Here is a 26,759-nt window from a genome sequence, read left to right on the forward strand (position 1 = left end):
CTTCTCAAGGACCAGAGGGCGCGAGGCCCAGCCAGTGGCCGGCCAGGACAGAAAGGGTTACTGAGACCGCGCGCGCCTAGTCGCCGAGGATCCGCAGGCCCGCGCTCTCGGCTCACAATGCCGCGGGGCGGGGCGGCGGGACGCTTCTTCGCCTCCCATTGGCGCACACGCCCCTTCCTGTCACTGCCAGACCGGGCACCGCCCCCTGGCACCACCCACCGCCCGGGCGCTGCCGGAGTGGACGGTTCCAGACGCATGCTAATGAGGGGGCGGCCGCCGCGGCCCATTGGCCGGCCGCGGAGTGTCGGTGAAGTCAGCGCCGAGTCCCAGAAAAACAGAGCGGGGCCAACTGTAGCGTGTAGTGCGAGTGGGGCAGGACGCGCGCCGCCCGCCCGCCCGGAGACCCGCAAGGTAAGCCCGCGCCAGCCGCCCGCTCGCCCGCCCGCGCTCTCCGGATCGGCGGCCGCGGCGCCGGGGGCGTGCGGCGGCCCGGCCCCCGCGGGCGGCGCCTTTGTTCCGCGCTTGAAGGAGGCGCGTTTAAAGGGCCAGCTGTTGGAAGGACTTGGGGGACGCCCTCCCCCAGAGCATCCCCCGTAGTCACGGGGAAAACCGTGGTCCTCCTCGGCCGAACCTTCCTTCCTGCTGGGTGGATCCCCAGTCTCTCCAGGAAAGTTCCCCAGGGTGCGGGGGTCCCCGGGATTCAGGTTTTGTTTTCTTTTTTGTGGGTGGGGGTACGTGCGATCATGGCCACTTCTTCAGGCTGGCTGCAATATGGGTGGGTGGAGGAGACATCAAAGCCCGGGGGGGTTTGCGCTGTAAAGTGAAACTACCGAGGAGGGGCTCCTCTGCAGCAGCCAGAGGAAGAAGGAGGGAGCGAGCGGCAGGATGGAGGCATCGCAGGTGTGTTCATTCATCAGCATCCCCCGGGAGGAGAGGGCGGCGGGAGGGGCGCTAGGACGATCCGTCTGGCCTAAGGACCCGCCTGAATGAGCGGGTACGTGTGTGGGTCCGGGAACCTCGTGCGTGCCCATCCGCCCATGCTGCTTCATCCCCCGGAGTGACTGGCAGCATCTTGCTAGGCGGTTCATCACCGACATGGACGGAAGGCAACTCCTTTCTCCGAATTCCCCAGGCATCCCTAGCTCCCACCTGGCTGCTTTCCGATGTGGCTTCCTTGACTAGCGGTAGCGCCATTCAAGACAGAGGGGGAGAGAGGCTTGAAGTCATTATGTACCTTTCATGGGGGGATGTGCTGTCGAATTCTGCATCCCCCCTGCATCCGCTGTCGTAATATGGCTTTGAAATTCACCAGTGCATGGTTTCTTTGGGCAGACAGAATTTATTACGCTATTACATTGCTACATAAAAGCAGAAGGGATCCCACTGAGCGCGGCTCCTTTTATCCAGACCCTGTGTTTTCCCAGCATGTTCTGGCTGAACCTTTGGATTTTTGTTTTAAACTGAGCGCTGGGATGCTCCTGTTGTCACAGGGCCGACCTGCTGAAATTGCCAGAATTGATTTCACTGTCAATAGGAGGGAGGTTCATTTAGAGACATCATGGAACCTATCTGGCAGTGAGGCCTCTGACATCACCCCCCCCCCCACACACACACATCCCTTTTCCTCTCGTAAGTGAAGGCCAGGGATGGCTTGTTTGTCTCCACTCTCCTTGGTTTTTGAGCTCCTCTATTCAGATTCAGCTTTATGTTTTTAATTGGAAAGGAAGCTTGGTGGTGGTTGAAGAGAAGGGGGTGGATTAAAAGTGGGGTGGGTGGCAGATGGGGACAGCAGCTTCAGTGACAGAAAGCACATGCTGGACATTTGGAGACTCCAGATCTACAGCCCTTAGAGACACAGGTGAGATAGATGGCTGTCTACCCACTGTGTGTGTGTGTGTGTGTGTATGTGTGTGTGTGTGTGTGTGTGTGTGTGTGTTGTGTGTTGGCTTGAGGGAGGGGTGGAGGAAGAGGATGCTGCCAGCAATTTTCTGCCCCACCCTCTTGATGCTGCCTTAAATAGCTCCTTGCCCGCCAAGCTTGGCTGTCTGGGGCTCTTGGCCTGAGGGGATGGCAGGGAAGGGTGGGTCTGTTGGCACCTTTGCTCTGGGCATTTTAGAGAGGACTGTTAGCAAAGGGGTAGTTCTGGGGTTGCAGAGAGCTCATTTCTCAGCTGGAGGTCCCTGAGTTGAGCTGTCTCTGGTGACTTCCCTGCAGGGAATTAGCAACTGAAAAGAAATGCTTTCTACCCTGTAGGGCCAAGAGCTGGGAGGGTGTTGTCGTCTTCCCTTGGAGCCCACCCTGTTCGCTGGCCCGACCCTCTTACCTGCCGCGTTCCTGCTAGTTGGAGAGTTTCAGTGAACTTTTCTGAAGGGATTGGGAATAATGAGGGGTGAGGTTGGAGTGCTGGGAAGGGACGAGCAGTTGCTTCTTACTGGCAGAACAAAGACCTGTTCAGCGCTCCCCTCTTTCCCCCTCCCTAAAATAGAGTTCTATGTAGATAGCAGACTCTGGGGTTTTCTTTGCAGAGTATGAATGGGCAGGGTTCAGGAAAGAAGGCTTTTACTAGGCAGCATTGGTAATCATCTGGTCATCCAGACTTAGCTCTGGACCCTTCCCTGGATGTGGAAATAGATTTGCTGTAGAGGGCACTCACAGGTCATTTAGGATTTAATCTGTCTCTGTAAAAGGAAATGGATGGTCCCAAAAAACTTTGGTGAAAGAGCTCTGGACCAGAGGCGGGGCAGCTGGCTTTGATCCTGGCCACTGACCTGCTTTGGGCTTTGGGCTTTGGGCTTGTGGCTTCCATGCTCTGGGCCCGTGTCCTTGTTGGGGAAAAAGCAGAAGGCTTTGGAGCAGACTATTTTCCTGGGTTCCTGACAGCATTACTGTTCTTAGATTCACAAGTCCAGTTTGTGGGAGGGCCTTTTAAGATTCTTTTTTGTTTGCTAAACGATGGTAAAGTCATAATGTTTCTCAATGGCATGAAAGAAGTATTCCAGAACTCAGGCTTCTGATGGCTTCAGACTCACCTTTTCCTCAATTAGTACAATTTATGAGGATTTACTGTGTGTAAATACTTCAGAGCTAGAATGGCCTGGAGAGGCACAGACCCTCTGAGTGGTGGTTGACTGGGGTGACTTGAATTGACAGAATGCTAAGGAAAAGGAGTTTCTAGAATTCATTCTCCTTTCCTGTGTATGTTTAACTCAATGCTTTATTTATGGTTATACAGGTGAATGTTCAGTTATTTAGAGCATGAGTGTTGGAAGAAAACCATGATTGCCATGTTTTGCCCCCCCTCCTTGAGGAATTTGGGTTTGGGAAAGTTTGGTGATTTGTCCAAAGTCACACAGGTAGCAAGACGCAAAGCTGGGACAGGACCCCAGGTGGGTAGATTCTGGGTCCTATATTCTAGATGTAGCTTTTACTCCCTCCTCCTCTGAGATTGTAAAATGGGATAGAGAAAGTGAGGAGGAAATAGGGCTGAAGAAGGGAGAGGTTGGAGGCAGGTCAGGTAGGGAAGGGGAAACACAGCCTCCAAGCTTGGAGGAGGGAGGGATGGAGCTGAAAGGGGGGTTCTTCCAGCTGTGAAAGAGCAGATTTCTGCAGCCCTTGGGTGGAGGAAGCAAGAAGGGGCTTGGCTTAGACAGGGGTGAGAGTGGGTGGACCTGCCTAGGCTTGGGGCTGAGGTGGAGTCTCCTTGGGATCTCTCCTGTTGACCCTCAGACTGCAGAATGTGGTAGAAGCTGCTTTGTTGTAGGGTCAGCTGAGGCCTTTGGAGCCACTGGGTACATACATGGAACTTGAACATGTGGGAAGTCAGGTGTGCTGGTGATGACAATACTGAGGTGGGACCCAGTTCTGCTGAAGTCCCAATTTATTTTTAAATGCAAAACAAAAGAAAGTTTTCTGTGGAATTTCTTTTTTTTTTTTTAAAGATTTTATTTATTTATTGGAGTGATTCAGAGAGAGAGCTAGAGAGCACAAGTGAGGGAGAAGGAGAAGCAGGCTCCCCACAGAGCAGGGGAGCCCGATGCGGGGCTCGATCCCAGGATCCCGGGATCATGACTTGAGCCGAAGGCAGATGCTTAACGACTGAGCCACCCAGGCGCCCCATCTGTGGAATTTCTTTTCAGCTCAAGCATTTCTCCTCTGACTTTCATCGGTGTTTTGTATGTTTTATGAGATAGCGTTTAACGTACTCCCTTTTCAGAAGGCATGCTTGGAGCTGGCTGATTCACTGATGTAGCTCATGTGTGGGGAGCTTCTGGCCTAGGACCTGAGCTAAACCTCTGAATGTTTCAATGAGCAATTAAAGAGCTGTGAACAGTGGTTAACCGGATCAGTAGCCATTCAAAGGCAAGGATGAAAGGTGATAATACTTTGAAGTCTATAGCCCAAGCCAACAGCCGGCCTGTGTGGTGTAGTTTCCTTTGGCTTGTTGGTCAGGCCCCAGAAGTGTCTCTGTAGATCCCTTGATAGGAGCCACCCCTAGCGGCTGCTTCCTGCTCTGTCCAACCCACTGGGTGCCCCAGTCACGAAGACCTCATCCATGTCCCCAAAGACCAGGCTCTCCCTCACACCAGGGCTTGTTCCTCACCGAGCAGGGTATGGATAGGCCTGTGTGTCTGTGAATCGCACTGTCTTCCGTCCTTGCTTGCCCCCGCCTCCATCTCCCTCCTCTGTACATTTCTCTCTCTCTCCTCCTGCTGTATCTTTCTTTTTTTCTTACCCTCCAGTCCCTTTCTTTCTTTACTGTCAATAATACAGCTTTGTAGTGTATTTTAATGTGTTTACTGTTATTAAAATTTAATCTTCTCTGTTCTTAATTTACAGTCAGTTGAGTTCACTCCCTTGCAATGTGTGGGTATGTGTTTTATACACAGAACAAACGAACAAAACAAACCCTTAAGTTCCTTCTTACTTCTTTCTGTGTGGCCTTCCATTGATTTCCGCCTCCCCTTCTCTCCCCTCCCTCCTTTTCTTCTGTGGTCAGTAGTGGCTCTTTATAGAAAAAAAATTTCCAGCTCACTGTCATGTGGATATTATTGTTTTTATAACAAAAACAGTTACAACAATAGAAAAAGTTTCCACCTCTGTATTGTGGACACAAGGGACACCCTCTCCCAAGAGATGTGCCCTGTTTCTTGACTTCCTTCCATGGAAACAGTGTCTGCAGTGTAATCTCCAACAGAGGCCTGTACTGTAAAGGTTGGGGGTGTTGATGGTGAAGCTGGGGCTCTTGTCTCTGATTCTGGTAATGCTTAAAGTCGGGGTGGTGGGTGGGCTTATGGCCAAGAGAGGACATCTAAGAATTCAGGGTGATGGTTTTTCTTTGTTTTCCTAAGCTGGGCTAACCCAGTAGTCAATGGCAAGACCCAGACCCCTTTGGAAAAGAATCTCAATTTTCTGATTCATCAAGGTTGGGACCCAAGGGAAGCTAGGCACAAGGAGGGTAGGCACCCACTGACAGGTTGTAGGTGTGAAGTTCCGGGTACTTTGATGGATGCTTGCTGTAGTGCTTTAAAATTTTTTTCTGACTCAGATTAATTACAGAGAAGACCGAGTCTTGGTGCTCAGTGGTCAGCAGATAGCTTAGCGTCTAAAGCTGGCCTTGCAAGCAAGCAGTCTCCTTGAAATCTCTAGTTAATATGTTAAAAATTCACATGAGTTTTGTATTCTACTCTATAATATGTCTGTGCTGGTTTTAGTATAAAGGTATTTAAAATGCTTTACTGTTGGGGTGCCTGGGTCGCTTAGTCGGTTAAGCATCTGACTTTGGCTCAGGTTGTGATCTTAGGGTCCTGGGATCGAGCCCCATGTCCAGCTACCCACATAGTGGGGAGACTGCTTCTCCCTCTCCCCCTCCCCCCTGCTCGTGCTCTCTCTCTTTCTCTTTCTCAAATGAATAAATAAAATCTTTAAAAAAAAATGCTTTGCTATTGAGTACAACTGATGGTCCAGGAAAATGCTGTGTTTATATGGGGCCTTCACTTGTCCATGTCCACTTGAATTATGCACAGCAGGTCCCGTCCTCCAGCTGGAGAAGCCAGCAGTGGGGCAGGCATCAAACCTGGTGGTGTGGAGAGCTGCCCACCGCCCCCAGCCCTTCCTGCTGGCTCTGTCAGACTCACTGGATGTCCCAGTCACAAAGACCTCATCCATGTCCCCAAATACCAGGTTCTCCCTCACACCAGGGCTTGTTCCTCTCCTTTGCCTGGCTGACTGCTCCTTCTCCTTTCAGGCTCTCCTCACATCTGAACGAGGTGCTTTTCTTCCTATGTTAAGCAGTAGCTGGTTCCCTGTCTGTCTTTTCTACCAGATGTGAGATCTGGCAAGACAGAACCTGTGTTTCATCTCTTTTTAAATTCATGTTTAATTTACATCAAAGTCCTATTTTATTTATATATATGTATATATGTGCGTGTGTATAGTATACATACATACTTCTTAAAAGTATGTATATATATACTTTTTAAAGTCAAGTAACACTGCAAGGCTTATAAAGAAACGCTCTGTCACCCCTTCTCATTCCAGGGATTACTCCCCAGAGTCAGTCACTGAATGTGATTTTCTATGGCTGCAGTAACAAATTACCACCGACACAGTTGCTTGAAGCAAAATAATTCATATTATGGTTATGTAGGTTAGAAGTCTAAAAAGGTTCTCACTGGGCTAAAATAAAGGAGGTAGCAGATTCTTTTTGGGAAGAATCTTGGGAAGAACCCCTTTTGGGAAGAATCTGTTTCCTTGCTTGCCTCTGCTAGCTTCTCGAGGCTGCCTGCATTCCCTGGCCCGTGTGATTACTTTGGGCTCGCCTTCATAATCTAGGGTAGTCTTATTTTAAGTTCCCTTGATTAGCAACCTTTATTCCATTTGCAACCTTAATTCCCCTTTGCCAGATAACATGTTTATAGGCTTGGGGATTAGGTTATGGACACCATCTTTGAGGGGCCATTGTTCTGCCTACTACAGTCACTTCCAACTGTATTAGCTATTTTTCCTGATATTACTATTATATTTGTGAGTTCCCTACTTACAGTGCTGTTTCCTGATTGTTCAATTTGGATATTATTTCTTGATGTCCTACCATGGATTAGAGGAACCCTTATTCCCCTCTTCTCCCCATACACCTCTGTTCACCCTGTCCCCCCAGTATGGTTACATCACAGTTTTGGGTTATATTGATATTCAATGCTTACATTATCTTGGCTGTGTAAATAGTGTTCATGGCTGAGCCATATAGTTGTGCTATAATGATATTTTCTTTTTTGTACATCTTTTTTTTTTAGTTGATAATTACCTTCTTTTTTCTATTTAGTTTTGTATGTACTTATTACTAATTCTCAAAGTCTCTGACAGAATTTTAAAACATCTATGTTTTATAACACATGTTCCTCTTCATTTTATTCCCTTGGAGACCTCCCTCCCAGAGGCCTCCATCCCTCTCCTCTTTTTTGGGTCGATTGACCTATAGGCCTGTGGTATGACTCATCCTGGGGATTCCTTTGCCTTGTCCTAGGCTGGATCCTCTGTTTCCTCTTTCTTGGTTTATTTCCCCAGGAGGTTCTAAGAGAGGGTCTGTGGAGGTTGATCACTTCAAACTTGCATGTCTGAAATATCCTTATTCTACATCTATACTTGATTGGTGGTTTAATTTGTCTAGACTTTTAGGTTGAAAGCCATGGTCCCTTAGAATTTTGAACGCATTGCTCCACTGTCTTCTAGGTTCCAATATTAATGGCAAAAATTCAGATGCCATTCTGATTCTTGATCACTTATGGATAACCTGCTTTTTTTCTCACTGAAAGTTTTAGGATCATCTCTTTTTCTCTGTACTGGAAATTTTCTTGCTTTTAAAATTATTGTGCTAGGTCCTTAGTGTGCTGTTTTGATCTGAAGACTCACATTCTTCAGTTTTGGGAAAATTTCTTCTATTTTTCTTTGAGAAGTTCCTTTTTTTCTTTTGTCTTTGGAACTCCTCTATTAGTTGGATGTTGGACTTCCTGGGTTGAGTTTATAATTTTTATTTTTATTTTATGTTTTTAAACATTTTATTATTTTTTAAAAGTAATCTCTACACCAGTGTGGGGCTTGAACTTACAACCCTGAGATCAAGAGTCACATGCTGTACTAACTGAGCCAGCTAGGCGCCCTGAGTTTATAATTTTAAAATCTTTTATTTCTTGTTTTTCATTTTATTTTTGTTTTACTTTGTGAGAGACCTCTTCAGCTTTGTTCTTAACCCTTTTGAATTTTCAAATTTATGTTTTCATGGTTTTGCATGAAACATGCTTACGTGTGTACTTTCTGGAACTCCCTCGTTCTCTGATGCTCACTTTTTTTTTTTTTTAATAGTATCTTGTTCTTGTTTCATGGGTACAATAAATTCACTTAGGTTAGGTTTTTGTTTCTGTTTTTGATGTTTTTCTGCTGTTTTCTGCTTTGTCTTTGTTTCCTCCAAGCCCCTTTTTCTGCCTGTTTTGGTTACTGAATTTCCCATTGGAGCTGTTCTTTTACTGATCCTTGACTGTCCATTCATATTTTAAGATTGCTGATTGGGCATTTGTGTGACAAGGAAGGGGGCTTAACTTCATTGTAGGGTTCCAGAAGAGAGCCCACTTTCAATGTCTGTGCCTATAGATCTTTTTTCAGGGGGATGTTGGGTTTTCCTGGAGAAAAATGTTGCCTGGTGGTGCAATAGCCTGGATGTCCTGCATCATGGGAGCCTTGATGGGAAAGGAGGCTAGGTACCCTGTTTGGTATGCAGACTTTCACTCACTTGGTCCTTTTCTGAAGGTTCTCTCCCTTCTCTCAGCTGTGTCCCTCCCTCTACTGTGTCTGGATCCAGAGTCTCTTAGTGTAGTTTGCCTAAACAATGAATCTCTGCCTTCTTCTGCCTGGGGGAGGGAAATCATCAGACTGAGTAGATTGTAGGAGAGGCGGCCCTGGGCTGGAAGTGCTCCTTCAACAAACTTTTAGTGGACTCTCTTTTTAGCCCCTCTCCCCTCCCCTCTTAGTCCTCGGTGCCTTCCAATTTCTGAGGCTTCTTCTGTTTCTGTAGCGTAAGTCCCCACTTGCTTAGTGTTTCCCTCCCCTGCTTGCACCTAGCAGAGCAGAAATCTGAATCAGCTACTGCAGGGCAATCAGTTCTCTGTCTTCCAGAATTCTGTTGATACATCTCATCTGCTGTTGTCTTCTTTCCATCAAAAATCAAAATTTTCTACTGTCCTTTTAGTGGGGTTCTACAGAGAGCAGGGATAAATATGGGTGTTTAACCCTTCGATTTGACCAGAAGTTTCATCTGTTTATCCAAGCCCTTAAACTGGTACCTGCGAGATATAGCGTATATTCTCAAGAACTGTTTGTATACTGATTGAATGCATGTTTCTGAGGTGGTATGCATAGTTAGTCATGAGATTTCAAGAGAGTCCCAAGCATACAGTCTTAACAAAAGTCAATCCATTGTTTATTCTGAGATAGACAGCAGATCCTCCCTTCTCCCATGTAGCATAAGAAGCACTGTTAGACAGCATTGTCAGCTGTTGGGCTGGAGAGTGACCAGGCAGGCTCAGGTGCTATCTCCAGTCCTATCACTAATGACCTGGGTCACCTTGAAAAGTCACTTAACCTGTCCAGGTCTTGGTTTCCCCAGCCTTAAAATGAGCTATTGGTCAAGATTTGATGCAGTTCACCTCCATAAACACCTGCTGTGTCAAGGCATGGTGCCAGCATCTTTCTGACTATCTCTTCTAAGGCAGTCAGGTCAGTATTTTGTAGAGAACGTCTGTGAGGACTTTTGTCACACTGAATGACTGTGGCTTGTGTGTCTTGCTCCTGATTGTATTCCGTGCCTGATACAGTCAGTACGCTGCAGATTTGACCTCTCCCTTTGGACAGCGGGCTCCTTGTGAGGGCAGCGTCGCAATCATGTTTGTGTCTGACAGAGCCCAAGGTGCAGAGCCCAGGGTGCAGAGCCCTTGGTGCATGTTAGGTTTTTCCACTTAGAATACATCAAGGAAATAGCAAACAGGAGCTGCTTTGCCAGAATCCCTAGACGCCGCTTGGAGAACGAGGCCTTGCTCCTTGGGAGTCCAGCTGCACACTCCCTGGCGCAGCTTTGGAGCTAGGGGCCCAAATCTCAAGTGCATTGATGGGAAAGTCAGCAGAGATAGCCGATCTGTACCACAGCCCTGACACTAGAGGATTGTTTCCCCCAAACAGGTCACCAAATGTATTTGTTTAATGAGCCACATACTGTTACAAGTTAAGATCACATATATCTTAACTAAGAAAGTGAATTATAGATATAATCCTGTGTTTACAGTGTTTACAAATGTTTAAGTGCTTTTTCATAATTATTTTGGTTTTCCTAAACCTGTGAGCTAATATGCCAGGACTAGTAAGTAGGAATTTCAGGGAGATAAATTTGGCTTCATAGAAGCACTTTTCATCCTGAGAGCCATTCCCTGCTGTTGCATTTGGGAGGCCCTGAGCTCCTCGCCAAGCCAAGGCTAGATGTCCATTAGCCAGGGAGCCTGGGAAATCAATCCCGGGGTGGGAGAGGAAGTCTTATTAGAGCACCTGAAAAGTCCTTTGCTTTTGGTTTGTTCAACAAATCATTACTGGGTACCAACCGTACACCAGGGTCTGGGCTGGGCTCTGGGAATACAGTGGTGACCGTAGAGTAATGGTCTCTGCCCTCCTAGAATTTATAGACTAGAGCTGAGCTTTCCAGTGGTAGACACCAGCCATATTCATTTTAAATTAATTAAAATGAAATACAGTTTACAATTCAGTCTCTTGTTCACACCAGACACATTTCCAGTGCTCATAGACATAAGTTCCCATCATCCCAGGAAGTTCTCTCGGGCAGCCTGCAGTGGACTACAGAGCTAAACTTCTGTGTTTCTAGACCAGGCATCTGTGATTAGCCTTGTTTCACAGCGGAGACAGCTGATGCCGAGAGAAGCCATTTGTTTTAGGCCATGTCGCTGGATGGGCCCGAGCTGGGAGCAGATCTCTTCTCATGGAGCTTGGCTCTTCTTGCTTGGAAGTGAGGTGGGGAGCAGAGTGATGAAGAGCGTGGTCTCTGTGCTCAGGCTGCCTGAGTCCACAGCCTGCATCTGCTGCTTCCTAGAGCAAGTCACTCCTCTGTGCCTCAGGTGCTGCACCTGTCAGATGGAGGAAATAATGGTACCTACCTCACACGATTGTGGCTGATTCAGTGATGCAAGTCTTTAGACTGTGCCTGACGTGTGGTAGTGCTGGTTGCTATGTTGAAGAGAAGGAGACAAGTTATTGGTGGAGTCAAGAGGCATTTTCAAACAGGAGACTGTAGAGTGGAGAAAGAACGTTGGCAGGCGAGGCTGTGTTTGCAGAGCTGACTGACCACCTGGAGAGGGACACAGAACCGAATGTGTCTAAGCCAGGAGCTGCTTTGGGCATGAGAGCTGATGTAAAAATGCCAGCAAAGCTCTCTCAATCCCAGTACTCATCACTGACACTTGAACAAGGATCCCTTTGATGTCCTTTCCTTCTGGTCTGCCTCTACCCATGGACCTTTCTCCTGTCCCCAAACATTTCTTCTGCCCTTACTGTATTTCCACCTTGGAGGGATGGGGTGTCAGACATTTGCCGTCAGCCCCAGGGAGCAGAGGCATGGCCAGAGGTGTGTGGAGGAGAGAAGGTACAGATCCTGGGTGATTTGGCAGCTGGCTTTTTGGCTTCTCTTTAGGGTTTCTGTCACTTGGTGATTTGCTCAGTCTTGCAAGCAGGTCCACCTGGTATGGCCTGATGTGCTCGGGGTGCCCTGTTTTGTGGAGAAAGGGAGCTCTGATGTTTGCCCCAGGGCCGGGAGGGTGCTCCATTCGATGGGCGGATCCCTGCTTGCACGTGGAACTTTAAGAAGCACTTTAAAAGCCATGGGCTCATTTCATCCTTCGAACAAGTGTTGGTGAACATGTAGCCACAGCCCCCATCCTCCCCGACTTCTTTCCTCCTTCCCGCTGAGAGTGCGGGGCTCTTGGCTTCCCCCGTAGGCATCTGGCAGTTTGTTTCAGGTTTTGAGGTGGGAAGGTTTTGGTAGGACAGTGTGGGTGGGGGTGGGGTGGTGACGGTGCTCTAGACGCACCTGACTGATACGGCATCACGCTTCGGCCAGGTGAGGCACACAGAGCAGGTGGTAGAGCAAGGCCAGTGACAGACCCCAAGTCAGGTGTCTGGTGATGGTGGACCCAGGAATGACCTGGGTGGAGACTGCTCCTGGCTACCCGGATTCTCACCATGCCATATGCATACTGCCTGAGGACCTGTGACCAGGAGTATTGAATACTTGAACGTTATCCTCTACTTGGCTTTGCCAGGCTCGTTCTCCTTTGGGCCGCGACTTTCCACTATTCATGGACGATGTTCTAGCTCAGAGCAGCTGTGACAGGAATGGGTGCTTAGAAGATCCCGGAATTGCCCACGTGTCAATGCACAAACTCATTACTCATTTATATAATGCCTAGTGCATCGATTATTAACATCAGCCTGTAGGCCAACCTTTGAGTTTGGTTTCCCAGTATGAAGGGTCACCAGGACATATCTTTTGAAATACAAACAGTTTCTCTTGTTGCCTGGAATTTGTGTGGAACCTGGCAGCTGGGCATCTGAGCTGTTTCCTAGTGTGACCTTTAAGAACTCGTTCATGTGCTGATTGCTCTTATTTAGAGTTTGTCTTTCGTCTGTCCGTCGGGGCAGATCCAGGGTTGAGTGACTGTTTCCTGCGAGCACAGAATGATGGTCAGGGGTTGCAGCTACTGATGCTACATCGAGGGGAGACAATGTAAACATTTTTGTGTTATGTTGATGTTTGGGAGTCTTTCCCAGGCTGCTGTACCATACACACTGCTGACTCTTCTGTGGGTGCACCTCTCCTTATGGACAGTGTACGCAGAAGGCTGGCGAGAGGAGGGGATCCTGCAGCCGGGGGCGGGGGGTGTGGTGGGGGAGGGGAGGTGAGATGGGCCGGAGCTGGAGCTGGGGGATCTGTCACTGTGGGCTTGAGAACAGGCCAGGGATCTGGATGGAGAAGCCAAGGCAACAGGAGGAACTGGGCCGCTGTAAGCAGGACAAAATGAATAGCATCTCCAGAGAAAGAAAAACCCCGGCAGGGACGGAAGATAGAGTACCTAGAGAAAGTTGGACTCAGGAGGCCCGAGGGCCTGAGCCGGGTCGGGTGCCGGCTGCTGACAGATGGGTTGCCAAGCCCATGAGCCTGGCCCAAGACAGTCTCAGGCCTTTTAGGACAGTTTTGTGTTTGCTTTGTGGGGCCTTTATGTTGGGCTTGGTGCACTAGTGAGCCAGGACTGGCAGGTGTGAGGGGGCGAGGCCCCCCGGGAACTGGGAAATGTTAGTCATGCCTGAGCACGGAGAGAAGATGGGCTCCTCTTCAGAACAGCTGCTGCAGGAGGAGGCCCTGCAGCCTGTCAGCCTACGGTACCGTCGACGGTCTTGGTTTGATCTTGAATTATTAAGGTTGTGGGCTATTTCAGCACTCACCTGAAGCATCGCTGTGAATAATGGAAAGGAACACCCAGCGAAAATACCCATCCCTGGGGTCCAAGGGGCTCCAGTAGAGAAGGGGTTTTGTGGCCGTGGTTCTGGATTCCCCAGGTTGGTCCCACAAGGAACAAACACCTGGGCAACCAGTTAATCCAGAGGTTACCCTTGATGGCAGGGTGCGCACCTCCTTGGGCTGTCTTGATGGGTATTTTCGCTGGGTGTTCCTTTCCATTGTAGCAAGGAAGAAACAGTGCTGTTAGAAGACGTAAAATATTTAATACTCTCTTTAAAAAATTAAACTGCCCGGGAGTCTTTGATTGGTGATGCCCGTAGCAACAGGCATGGTTTCCAGGAGTGTCTTCCTAGGAGTGTTTTCCTAATAAGCTTTTGAGCTTCTCAGAAGGGGTGCGGGACCCCACTCCCGGCCGGCTGGGAGGCCTGGAGGAGGCCCACCTGCCCGCTTGGTCCAGAGGCCGGGCAGTGTTGGCACTGAGCGACCCCTTCAGAGGTTGGAAGCTGGGGTTTGTTTTGATAAGTAGTGGGGAGCAAAGGGAAGGAGAACTCGACATCCTTTTGGGGCTTGTTCATGCATTTTGTTTTATTGGCCTGTTAGTCCCTGGCACTTAGGCTTCTCTATCCAGCCTCCGGACTTTGCCTGTACAGTTTCCTTAGCCTGGAGTGTTCTCTCCTTCCTTTACCTAGCCAGCTCTGTTCATCCTTCAGATGTCACCTACAGCAGCATGTTCCTGGAGAAGCCTTCTCTGATCCCCTGGAGCAGTTTAAAACCTCCCGTTTGAGGCTCTCATGATTCAGTGGTTCTAGACAGAACATTCTTCGCGGCATCTGTCTCAGCTGCTTTGTTACACTTGTTTGGGAAATCATTGTTTGTCTGCCCACCCCTCCAGTCCGTAGGATCCACGATGGCCGTGGCCAGGGCTGTTTCTCAGCCACATTCTGTCCCCAGTGCCCAGCATGTGTCTGGCTCACAGAAGGGGCTCACTAGCTGTGAGCAAATTAATTCATATACTAAGTTGTGGGTTCTGCTGCAGATTCTCGGAATATAAAGAGAACAAAACACCCCTGCTGTCCTTACGCTGTTCCTAATCTAGAGCAGTGGGTGAGCTCTCAGGAGATCGATTGAGTGGCAGGAAGAAAACATCAGTTAAAGTTCTATTTATTCTTTAACTCAAACATAAGAAAGATGTAGATTTCCTATTTATAGTAGTACGGATTTTATAATTAACTTATAAGTAAATATGCTCAAAGCTATTTTACTAACAGGAAGGTATGATCAGAAAGTTGGGTGACTTGGTCTGAAGGGAGAGGTAGGCACGTGAAAAGGTTTTTGTGCCCAGGTGTGATAAACACTTAAGTTAGAGCAAGTACCAGCTGCAGTGGGGGCCACCGTGGAGGTGGGAGGGGGCTGGAAGAGGACCAGAGGAGGGTTCCTAATAAAAGGCAGTGGCACCAGCATGAACAAAAGTGGGGTGGCATGAGAAGGCTTAGTGCATTGGGAGAGGTCAATACTTTAATAAGGCTAGGAGTGTAAGGCCAGGGGAGGGCCTGCTAGATGTCCCTACTGGTTTGGGGAGGGATTGAGAATTGGGAATACCAAGATGGCTGAGACAGGGTCCCTGCCTGCAGGGTGGACATAGTCTAGTTGGGGAGAGAATTGTGCATGCATGCCCTAAGGGGAAGACAGTGCAGTGAGTGCCTGGATTCAGAACAAGGTGGATATTTGGGTTAGGGGGGGATCAGGCTGGTCATGCTTTCAAAATCTACTGTGCCCAACCACACAGCCCCCTCTTCAATGCAGGAGGGGAAGGAGGAGGGCTGGCCACTGACTTTAAGCCTCTTTCAAAGCCCATCTCAGGGTTAGGCTCTCCATGAAGTTCTCCTTCATCTACTCCTACCCAGTGAGCTTTTTACCTTAATGTGATTTAGACACCTCCATGAACTATATTTTCCAGGTTACAAAATGGTATATGAACAGAAAAATGGCATATGGCATGTAGAAATATGCGTATTTGACGTGTTTACTTACCTGTGTAATGATACACACTCCTTTCTTTCTTTTTTTCCCTTAAGTCCCAAGGCTTGGAGTAATTATGTAATTAGAATCCGCATAGAGTATGGTTAGATAAGGTGTAATTAAAGAGGAAAGCCTAATTTTGGAAGAATGATAAGAGGTCATTTGATTCAGTCTGGGCCCAAATCCAGTCTTGGAAGAACAGTAAGAGGTCACTTGGATGTACGGAGCTTGGGGCCACCCAGGAGCCCAGACTGGCCTGAGAATTGGGCAGATTCTGTTTCTTTCAGTTCACTGTGAAAGCTATTCATTGAGCATCTCCTTGGTATCAGGCAATGTAGGAGGCCCAGCTGTGGGTGAGGAAAAGAAGGTCTGCGTTTAGGGAGGACATGGGGCTGGTGGAGAGATTGGCTGGAGAACAGCCGGGAGGTCCCAAGGTAGAGAGATGAAGACTCCTTCGTGGGGGGGGGGGTGTGTATGGGGGAGGTTGGGGAAGGATTCACAGATCACGTGGCATTTAAGATTGCTTGAAGGGTAAGAAGGGTAAGAAGGGTTTCGAGAGTAAGGCCAAGGACTCTCTGGCCCTTTAGTTAGATGCACTCAGATGATATTTGTGGAATGGATGCCAGGCTGAGGTTGGAGTTGGAAGGAACTTGGCCAAGCTGGTGGGTGGCCATTTGCAGTTTGATGAGGTAAAGTTCATGCAGCTCAGGCAGTAGAGGGACAACATGAGGCCAGGAGAACACCAGGCTTAGGCCCTTCCCTGCACAGTGGTGACTCCTCATAGAGGAGTCAGAGATTACTGTGGGCTGTGGAGTTCAGAGGAGGTGTCCTCATGGAGGGGCCGACAGGATGGGAGGAGGGGAGGGCGGGAGGCTTGCCAGCGGAGGGGAGTGACATGGGCAAAGGTCTAAGGAGGGAGCCAGGAGATCATCCAGGAGAGAGGAGAGGGGGCACATAGGGAAGCAGGGCAAAACCAGGTGGGCTGGAGTAGGTGAATGGGGTTCCCGGGCCTGTTGGGCAGGAGATCCAGTGGGACAGAGGAGTCCACGGGAGGTCGTGGGGCAGAGAGTGGCATGGAAAAGGTATGTTGAGGGGAGAGGAATTTGGCCCTGTCTGTAGAATGGGCTTCTGGGGAGTTCAGCCTGGGCCCCTTGTCATGAGGTGATGGGAACCAGGCAGTGGGTTTGGAAGGGTGGGGCTGGCTGTTTGCAGGCCCTTATCACAAAGGGCTCCTGGTCGTGGTGATAAGAGGATGAGAGAAATAGGGCAGGGGAAGAAGCTGAGGTGATGCTGCCTTCGGAGCCTGGGGGAATCGTGGTGCCTGAGACGAGAGGGGGTGCAGCTAGTGGGAAAGGGGGGGTGGGCACAGAGGCCTGGTGTGTCTAGAGCCCGGAGACCCACGTTCTAACCCAGCCCCACCTCTGAACTGGCTGAGACCTTGGGCCTATTCCTTCCTCTCCTGCCGTCAAATTTTTGGTCAGTAGGCATTTCTACCTTAGGATTCGAGCTCACCGGAGACCGTGGAGTCATTATAGTCCTAGGGTTCGGGCAAAAGGAAGGGTCTGGGCTGGAGATGTGTGAGGCCCTCCCGTGGAGGGGAGAGAAGAAACCACATGATCTTCCTTGTCTTCCTGGAGTGAGTGGGCAGTGGGCAATGGGAGGGACTCCGGGTGACTGAGCTGCGGGGGAGAGGATGCTGTCCTGACTCCTCCTGCCCATCAGGCTGGTTATGGGACTCAGACATAATGAGTGTGTAAACTCCACGCCTACACAGATGTTGCGGTCAGTGCTCCACTCGGGGGTGGAGCAAGGGAGGGGTTAATCTTCCCGAATTCACAGACAGACAGTTCTCAGGCAGGGAACCTCTTCCCCACCTCCCCTTCCCTCGCCGAGCCAGTCTTTGGGAAACTTATGGCCTTGGACCTTTAGAAGCAGAGTCCATGCAGAGAAGGCTTCCTGGCAGAGGAGGACTTGGACAGAGGCCTGGGAAAGGAGAGAACGAAGGACTTCCCAGAGGAGGAAGATGACATGGAGTTATTTTCCCCAATTTGAACTTGAGTCCGGAAAGGAAGGGCTGTGTTTTGAATACCTAGCGTGTGTACCAGCTCTGTAGTAGGTGCTTTCCTGATGTGGGTCTCATAATCTGTACATCATTTCTGCCTCTCTTATTATCCCATTTTACAGATACGCAACAGTGTTAATTTGCTCAAGGTCTCGGTGGTCTGGCAGGATTTTATTTTATTCAGATCTGACTCCAGTGGCAACAAATACCCACTTCTGTATTCTGTAAATACCGTATTCTGCTGGCTCTTGGGGGAACATGGGGAAAAACAGGATGATTTGACTTTGTGACCTCTATTCCCAGCGAAGCACTTACTTGAAATGTGGATCCAGCCGCCGTCCACACGCAGCATTCCGACGCAGTGTGGCATCTTGGAGAATGGTAATGGGGGGGCACTTAGAGCTCCTCGGGGCCTGGAGCCCTCATTTCACAGTTGGGAAACTGAGGCCCAGTAAGGAGAAGGGATATGCCAGGGTCTGGGCAGAGTGGGGATGAGAACTAGAAGAGTCTGGAGGCTTGGAGACTCGTGGCTCTTTTAAGGCCTCCCTGTGGAAAAGTTTGTTTTTAGACAACAATGGAAACCTTTGTCTGGAGAGTTGGTCTGGGCAGGGTTGGATCTGAAAGGTTCTCTGTGTGTGCGTGCATGCGTATGTATGTGTGTGTGTGTGTTTTCTTTCCTTCACTTTAACCTCAGATGCCTTTGAACCACAGGAAGGATTCCTTAAGACCAAAGGTTAAGACCAAAGGCATTTAACAGGTGGAAAGGGCATAGGAAGAAGGGGGAAGATCAGAAGCCACAGAAATAGAAGACTAAACTCTAGGCTTGACCAAAAGGAATTTTCCAGGCCCATAAATAATCCCTAACATTTATGGAATGTTAAATTCACTTACTGTGCCAGGCAATCGTTAGGTGTCATTTTATGTAACTTCAGGGCCTCCCTATGAGGTAGGTGCTATTTTATTGCTCCCATTTTAAAGATGAAGGAACTGAGGCTCAACAAGGCTAAGTGACCTACCTAAAGTGGCAGAGTTGATAAGACGGAGAGAGGCAGGACTCCAACCCAGGCCCACCCAATCCAAAGCTCTGCCTTTAATGCCCAAGCTGTTTTGTAGGACTAGGAGTTCCGGGTGCCTGAGTCTGGAGATGTATGGACTAACGCATTTAGGGAGCTCACCCTCTGGCAGTGGTGCTCAGCCAAGGGCAGTTTTATCCCTATAGGACATTTGGCAATGTCTGGAGGAGACATTTTCGGTTGTGGCGATATATAGGGGTGCTGTGGCCTCTCGTGGGTGGAGGCCAGCATGCTCCTAAACATCAGCAGTGCCCAGGACGGCCCACAACAGAGGTATCCTGTGCCAAATGTCAGTGTGCTGAGATCCAGGAGCCTTGCCCTTTGGGGACCTGGTTCTGTTTTCCCCTCAGAGCACAAGGCTAGTGGAAGGCCATTTGGAGAGCCCGTCTGAAGAACTCAGTTTGTTCCCTTATCTTCAGGGACTTACGTTGTTGTACCTCAGTGGATGTTTGCGGTTTGGGCTCCCCATTGACTGAGCCCTGAGAGGCTGGCGTGGGGTCGTGGTGGGTGGAGGCCAGGAAGAAAAATTCCAGCAAGGCATGACAGGCCAGGGTGGCCCAGGGCCACAGGTGAGAGGTGGGCGGGGTGCAGTCTGGGCTGCCGAGAATGGATTCAGCTGTTTCTGTGTGTGGAATTGAAATAAGTCAGGTCCAGGGAGTTGTGTAGTTCAAAATGCAAAATTTTTCCTATGACTACTCACCATCGGAAAGGTCTGAGAAAGGGGTATACGTGTTGTGCATCTAACTTGGGTAGTACTCTAATGCTTGCCAGACATCTTTGTTACTGGTTACTGTTTAACTCTGGTCTGTTCCATGCCACATAGGGCAGAACAGCAAACAAATGTGGGGAAGCCCCAGGACCCTTGGCCTCTAAAGTGAGCTTCTCTGAGCAGCTTCTGCTGAGTGTTGCTGGTGCCCGATAAGTCTGACAGAACAGCCCCCTCTCCTGAGAGGGCACCGCTTGGGCAGTCCTAAGGAAAGCCTCCCTGCTTCAGCCCAAACTGCTCTTTCTTCAGGCCCCTCTTCCAGGTCAGACGTGGAAAAGGTGGGTCTGTGTCCTGGTCTCAGATGGTCTATATCACCAGGGAAGATTTTCACCTCCCTCTGTGACCCTGGTTTCAAGCAATCCCTCCCTGACCAAGCTTTCTACTATAGTGCCTTTCCCCCTGCTTGCTGACAGGAATGATTCCCCCACTACTTTCCATCCCCTGGGCCCCACCCCAAAGCTCCCTGGCCACTCCAGCTAGCAGGGTCACCTCCCTCCTCCAGACACCCTCTGTTCCAGTAAGTCCTTTAGTTTTTATTCAGGCAGTGAATTCTAGGCTTCCTGTGTCACCTTTCAGACACTAACTAGCCGTGTGACCTCGGATGAGTCACTTAGCCTCTAGAGAAGTAGCATAGGATTGAAGCAAGTCAGGTGACTTCAGTTCAGTTCCAGCATCAGTGCTGAAGAGAGTTACAGCCGTAGGACCTGGGGTGTTTTTCTAAGGTCGTTGGCAAATCAGGTTCCCCTTTGATCTCACACAGATTCATGGAGGACTCAGAACTGGTTGTTAAGGAACCGTCTTTGGACCAGCTAAGCAAGCTTCTTTAATATTAAATCTTTACTCAGCAAATGTTTGTTGAGTGCCAGCTATAACCAAGGGTGTGTGGTAGGTGCAGTAGGGCTGTAAGTTGGGGCCTCTTGGGCTTTGTCCTCAAGAGCTCACAGCCTTGTAGGGGCCGGGTATGTCTACACCGTAATAGAGTAGACTCTCCAGCGTATCACCCTATGTCCATGCTTAGTATCAGTTATCACAATTGTGATAACTTCCCCCCCTGCCTATGAGTTAAAGTTCTGTAAGAGGTTGATTTTTTTCAGTCTTATTCACTATGCCCCTAACACAGAGTGAGCAGTCAGAGTTTTGTTGAGCGAGTGCAGTAAAAGATGGTACCAGTTGGCTTGGGTTTTGAAGGAAGGGTAGGAGATAGACCTACCTAGATGGGGGAGGGGGACATCATGGACTGACAGGGGATGTGGGTGGGGTAGAGGCAGGAGGAGGAAATGTGTGAGCAAATGCACAGACCTAGCAAGGCTCAAGGCATGCTGGGGAACTTGCAAGTCCCTTGTGACCGGACCCTGTGATAGGATCAGTATCAAAAAGACTGGAAAGGTAAAGTGGGGCCAGATGTGGAGAGTCCTGAATTCAAGATGTGTTAAAGGGTTTGGATTTACCCTACAGTAGGATGACCTCACATTCCAGTTTCCCAGCGTAGCTTTGGCTGTTGTCCCCATGTGATTATTAATAGTGCCCCCCCCCCCCCGGCTCACGGGTGTCCCTGTTTGGATGATAGATTGTATGACCCCGCAATCCTAAAGGCTACTCGGAGCCCTTGAAGTGTTCACGGTGGCACACGGTCCCGCTGGTGTGGGGAAGGTCAGTGCCTGGTGGCACCTGGAGGCAGGAGACAGGACCTTCTCCAGTCTTGGTAGAGAAGGCCTGATCCCAAGAAGTCGTAGTGGCATCTGAAAGGAGGAGAGAGTCACAAAAGAGACTGAGGCCAAAGTGACACCATGCACGGTCTCTAAGATGGCCCCAAAGTGGCTCTTCCCACAATAGACACATTCTAAAGTTCAGACCCACTGGGTAAGTTGTCCTCTAACTTCAAGTTATGACTGATAAGAAAAACATCTACATTGTGCCTGTTTCCTGAGCAATTAAAAGTCAAAGAAGCTTCTCTCCAGCCTCCAAAACGTTCTGGTGAAACACACTGGTATTCACTTTCCTAAACCCCAGCATTGTTCTTTGGAATTTAAAATAGGTTATGAATGTGCTTGATGTCAGGAAAGATAAATCTGTGAGGAGGACTGTAGTCAATACATTTCCTTTTTAAGTAGAAACAATATAAAGAGCTTCATTCAGTCCCGAATCAATCTCACTTTGTTGCCATGATTGTGTAAAACCTGACCTGCTTTATGTCCACCTCACTGTTTATATTCCTCTGATGTTCCCCATCTCAGCTGGCCCTCCATGGAGTCAAAGCCTTTTTAGGCCATGCACTGCTCCCTTTTCCCAGGGCTGGCTTATTGCAAGCTGCAAAGGGGCTATGCTCTGAGCAGTCCCTTCATTCTGTATCTGGGGTGCTCTTCAGGGTGGCTATTCTGTGGTGCCCCCAAATGAGCCGCCTCTGTCTTGGAGTTGGAAGGCCAAATTCCTTGGGTTTTTAAATTCCCATTAAAAAGATGATGACATTTTAAGATTTTATTTTATTTTTAAGTTATCTCTACACCCAATGTGGGGCTTGAACTCACAACCCTGAGATCAAGAGTCGCATGCTCCACCTCAGACTGAGCCAGCCAGGCGCCCCCCCCCGAAAATGATTACATTTTGAAATAGTTGCTACATGCACATGGTTCAGAAATCAAAACACTAAATGTATGCATTGAGAATTTTCTTTTGTTTTTTTAAGATGTTATTTATTTATTAGAGTGTGCATGAGGGAGGAGTGCGGAGGGGGCAGAGGGAGAAGCAGACTCCCCGCCGAGCAGGGAGCCCGATGCGGGGCTCCATCCCAGGACGCCAGGACCATGACCTGAGCCGAAGGCAGATGCTTAATGGACTGAGCCACCCAGGCGCCCCTGCATAGAGAATTTTCATTCTTACCCCTGTGATGTCCACATCACTCCCTCCTCCAACCTGGCCCCTATTAGGTGGGCCAAATGTAATATTCCAGTTTACCTATGACACTCCTAGTTTGTGTTTTACATCCCAGTGAATGGTCAGTGACACCTGCTTTCATCCTCAAAAATGTCCCAGTTTAGGTACTAAATGATATATTCCTCTACGGACAGGTAATTATTTTTATTGGTTTCTTAGATTTCCTTCCAGAATTTCTATATTCCAGAATTTCTGTATGTAAGGGGGGGTAACATACATTGCCTTTGTCACTGAATATACCTTGGAAAACTACCTATCAGTAGAATTGGGGTGTCCTCATTTTGCTGAAGTATCTTTGTGTTTGTAGAGACTAGTGGGCAGTTAACTTTCCCTTGGTTTATCAGTTTAATTACTGTGTAGGAGTTGCTTCTGTTTACCTAGAGAGAAACAAAAGACTGTGGGAAATGAAGCCAGCTTCCTTCCCTTAGGAAAGCCAGTTCAGTAGTAAAGTCATCCAGGAAGCTTTAAGGCACCAGATTTCTGCTGAACATGGTACTGGGCACTTTGGATGAAGTGGGTCCTGCCTTTATCTCTACTTGTCTAAATGCTTCAAGATCTAGCTCAGATGCCTCAGCCCTGAAGGAGGCCTTCCCCGATTCCCTGGCCAGAATTCTTTGGCATCCCCATCTCCATCCACCCACCCATCCATCCATCATCCATCCATCCATCCATCATCCATCCATCCATCCATCCATCCATCATCCATCCACTCATCCATCCATCCATCATCCATCATCCATCATCCATCCATTATCCATCCATCCATCCTTCCATCCATTCTTCCATCTGTCCATCCATCCATCCATCCATCCATTCATTTATCGTTTCGGCAGCCAGCCTTCACTTAGCGCATCCTTGTGCCAGGATCTGTGCTAGAGATGAACAGAGGAGGGGCTCCTTGCTGTAGAAGACAAAGAGATGGGTGTGTGAGCTGAGTTACAATGTAGTGCTCAGGCTGGTTGAGGAAGCACAGAGTGAAGGGTGCCCCAATGCTGTTGAATTTGGGGAGGGCTAGGGAGGCTTTCTGAAGACACTTCCCCTAATGGGACTTGCTTTTTACTCTCTTCTCTAAGTATTTGCCTTATCTTCACTGTTAAACCGAGGTCCTTCATATTACCCTCAGCTCTGGCCCCTTCCCATTACTGCACGCCCGGTGTAGTGCTCTGGATTTCATAGTCATTCAAATATTTACTGAGTAAAAAAGTCCAAATTGATTAAGTAGACCTAGCCTCAAGGATCTTAATATCAAAAAGAGCAGGTGAGATGTTCTTTGCTGCCTTTGGCCTTAACGGTTTATCTAGGCAACTGGTATCCTGCAAAAGCCCCTCTAAATTAGTGCCTGCCCCTCCCTTCAGTTTCCTTCTCTCCCTGCTAAGTGTCCCCCTCCATCTGTCACCATCACTGTGGTCAGGAGCCCCCTGACTCTGACGCTGACAAAGAGCTGTGTGAATGGGAACCCCAAGTCCCACCCCCGTTGGTCTTGGTTTCCCCCGTGGAATGAGGGGGGTAGGGTATGACCCCCAAGGACGTTGCACCTCTGACATTTCAAAAACAATGATCTCGGGAATGAGCTGTGGCGCAGCCAGCTTCTTCTTTTATCTCCTTCTAAGAAGTCCAGCTTCCCCTGCAGTTTCCTGGTGCCACAGGGGGTGATCAGTCCAGGATAAGAAACAGCCAGGCCAGGAAAATGACCTTTTAATAAAGCTGAAAGGGCCACCGGGCGAGCGGGGCTGACCAGCCGTGTGGCCGCCAGCCACCGGGCCGCGTGCTGTGTGCTGCGGTCTGCACCGGAAGAGTCCCGGGGAGTGACTCCAGCTGTGGCTGCTGAGGAGGGAACAGAGTCCGGTTGTCCTGGAAGAGGGTTTTGGCCAAACGTTAGCAGATGTTTTTCTAAAAGTGTGCAGAGCAGCCTTTGTGGGAAGAGGTGAGATCTGTCTGACAACTCACACTCCCTTGCCCTCATCCGTTCTTTCTGCAGTAGCTTTACGCAGGAAGTAGGACAGAGGGGCTGGTGTTTCTCAGATAAATCCACTTTGGACCGATGCTGAGTGTTCACTGTGTGCCTGGCACTGCCCCGGGCGTCTTCACATCCCACCAAAGTGGCAGTTCTCAAACTTTGGGGAGCATCAGAATTCACCTGGGGTACATGGTAAAAATGCATAGCGTTCCCTGCTGGGGCCCAAGGATTTGAATTTCTAACGTGTTCCCTAGGTTAGGCAAGCTATCTCTGGATATCGTCAGCTGCACATAACACACTGCAGCTCAGACTGGCTAACTATAGCAAAACTCGTTTCTCAACTTGGCTGGGGTGCATTGTATAACTCCCAGACCCACCAGCCCGGTGGGCTGCAGTGTGAATGGTGCTCCCTGGAGTTGGCAGTGGGACAGTTCTGAATCTAGAGGGAGGTGGGCTTTGGGCTCATTTCGGTGGCTCAGTGACATCAGCAAGGCCCCAGGTTCTTCCCCATCTCTGCCATCTTTGGTGTTGGCTTCGTCTGCAGAGAATAAGACGGCTGTGGCGTTTCCAAACGTCTTAGTGAGACAACCACAGCCAGAGGAAGAAGAGGGATCTAGATGGACTTCTGGCTCTCTCCGGGGCCAGGAAGCTTCCTGAGGCCCCTCCAACTCTCTCCCATGATGCCTCCTTGGCTGGAGCTTGGTTGGACGTCCATCCCTGAGTCAATCACTGTTGACTGGAAGGTGATCACACTCCTGGGGCCATCTGGAAGAGAGGCAGGTATCCGAACAAAATGGAGGCTCTGCTAGGAAGGAAGGAGCAGGGAGTAGCGGTGCGGAAGGCAATTTCCAGGTCCCAGTGTGCAGGTGGTCCGATCAGCACTGCCTCCTGTGGTCCTGAGCAGCCGGCCTGTTGGTAAGGTTATCTCTGTCATGCAGATGAGGAAATGAGACTCCCTGAGCTTCAGTGACTTGTAGATAACACACCCATAGCTTGTGGGGGTTGGGAGGGAGGGAACTGAGGTATTTGTGCGTCCTTTTTAGCCCTAGGAGAGTAATCATACTTTTGTTTTTTGTTTTTAGCCTTTCTGACGTGTCAGAGCTGCCTCCTTCATTTCTGATTTCTCTTCCATGACTGCAATTATTCATGGCAGGAGGCCTTCCTCTGTTTTTCCTATGGGGAGATTTCTCAAGGCGTGAGGAAAAATCTACACTGAGCTTCCCCCACCTCTGCTTTGGTTGTACCTGAAAGCAGTTGAGATCACAATATCCACCCCAATTTGGGGGGGAAGGAGGTTGGCTAGCACGTCAGCCCCTATGCCAGGTGCAGTGCTTACATTATCTTAAATCCTGGCAGCAACCTATCACGCTTTATTCTCCGTATTTTAGGGATGGGGAAACTGAGTCGCAGGAAGGCGAAGCTGACGGTGGTGGGTTGCACAGCTTGGGGGCGGTGGAGCCAAGCCTGCCGGCTCCAGCTCAAGTGCCTTTTCCCTACTCCACGCTGGGGTTATCAGCGGCTGCCAGCCTTGTTTATGCCCTTGAAGGAAAGTTCTCAGCGAAGGGGGTTTTAGTGTCAAAAGAGTTCCTAAGGGGCTGAATGTTTCCTCTGGGAATAATTCTCAGGGCACCAGGAATAATATCCTGAGCATAATATACACAAGAAAGAAACAGGAAATCTGGTTTGCTATATAGCAGCTAAAATGCCACTAGGAAAACCCTCCAAAAGGCCTAAAGGTTTGTTGGATTTGAAAATGGCTGGTGCTGATTGAGAGGGGAGGAAACCCTCTATGGGTTCAGGAGACGACTGGTGAACGTGGACTGAGTGGCAGCCAGCAGGAGTGCGAGGTGGAGAGTAAACACCCCGCTTTTCCCCCAACTCTGCTTCCGACTGTGTGATCTCGGGCAGGTCACTGAGCCTTTCAGCGCAGTGTCCGCACATGTAGCCTGCGGTCCTGGCCGGCAGCCGGCTGGGCAGGGGGACCAGAGAGGCAAAGGGGGGCAGTGGGCCTTGCCAGCTATGCAGGGGTGAGGGAGTGTCAGGGTGTATGCCACAGAGTCGACACCCCAGAGTTTTAAACTTGATGCAGCTCTACCTGGTCGTGAGCTGTTAGCTGCCTAGCGGGGGCATGTCGGAGCTGGTGGAGGGCAGCCGGCTGGCTTTGGCCTGTGCTCAAGGAGAAATCCGCTTTGCCTGAAAAAGCCCCTTTTTAGCTCTGGACCCTTGGGTCCCTCCCATGGCGCTTTGCCTGGCCTACGCCTTGCGGAGTGTTGCCCACAGATGCCCAGGGGGAGATAACAAGTAGTACTACACGGTGGGCCGAGATGTGTGCCCCACGCTGAGCACAGAAGTCACAGACCGGGGCTGCTGTGGGTTGTGGGAGGACCCTG

The 26,759-nt window shown here is 49.5% G+C and overlaps 1 long non-coding RNA gene across 2 annotated transcripts in view; it reads left to right on the plus strand.

The window, feature by feature from the left end:
• The first annotated feature begins 200 nt into the window (after positions 1–200).
• Positions 201–26,759, plus strand: part of LOC141374656 (uncharacterized) — a 76,357-nt gene continuing 49,798 nt past the window's right edge. For both annotated transcript variants that reach the window (XR_012381706.1, XR_012381707.1), the window contains exon 1: positions 201–411. This is a non-coding gene — a long non-coding RNA (uncharacterized lncRNA). The remainder of the gene's footprint in view (positions 412–26,759) is intronic.

This window comes from Callorhinus ursinus, unplaced genomic scaffold (genome assembly GCF_003265705.2).
Source record: "Callorhinus ursinus isolate GAN/ISIS: 27379988/994484 unplaced genomic scaffold, GSC_fseal_2.0 scaffold20, whole genome shotgun sequence".
Classification (NCBI taxonomy): Eukaryota; Metazoa; Chordata; class Mammalia; order Carnivora; family Otariidae; genus Callorhinus; species Callorhinus ursinus.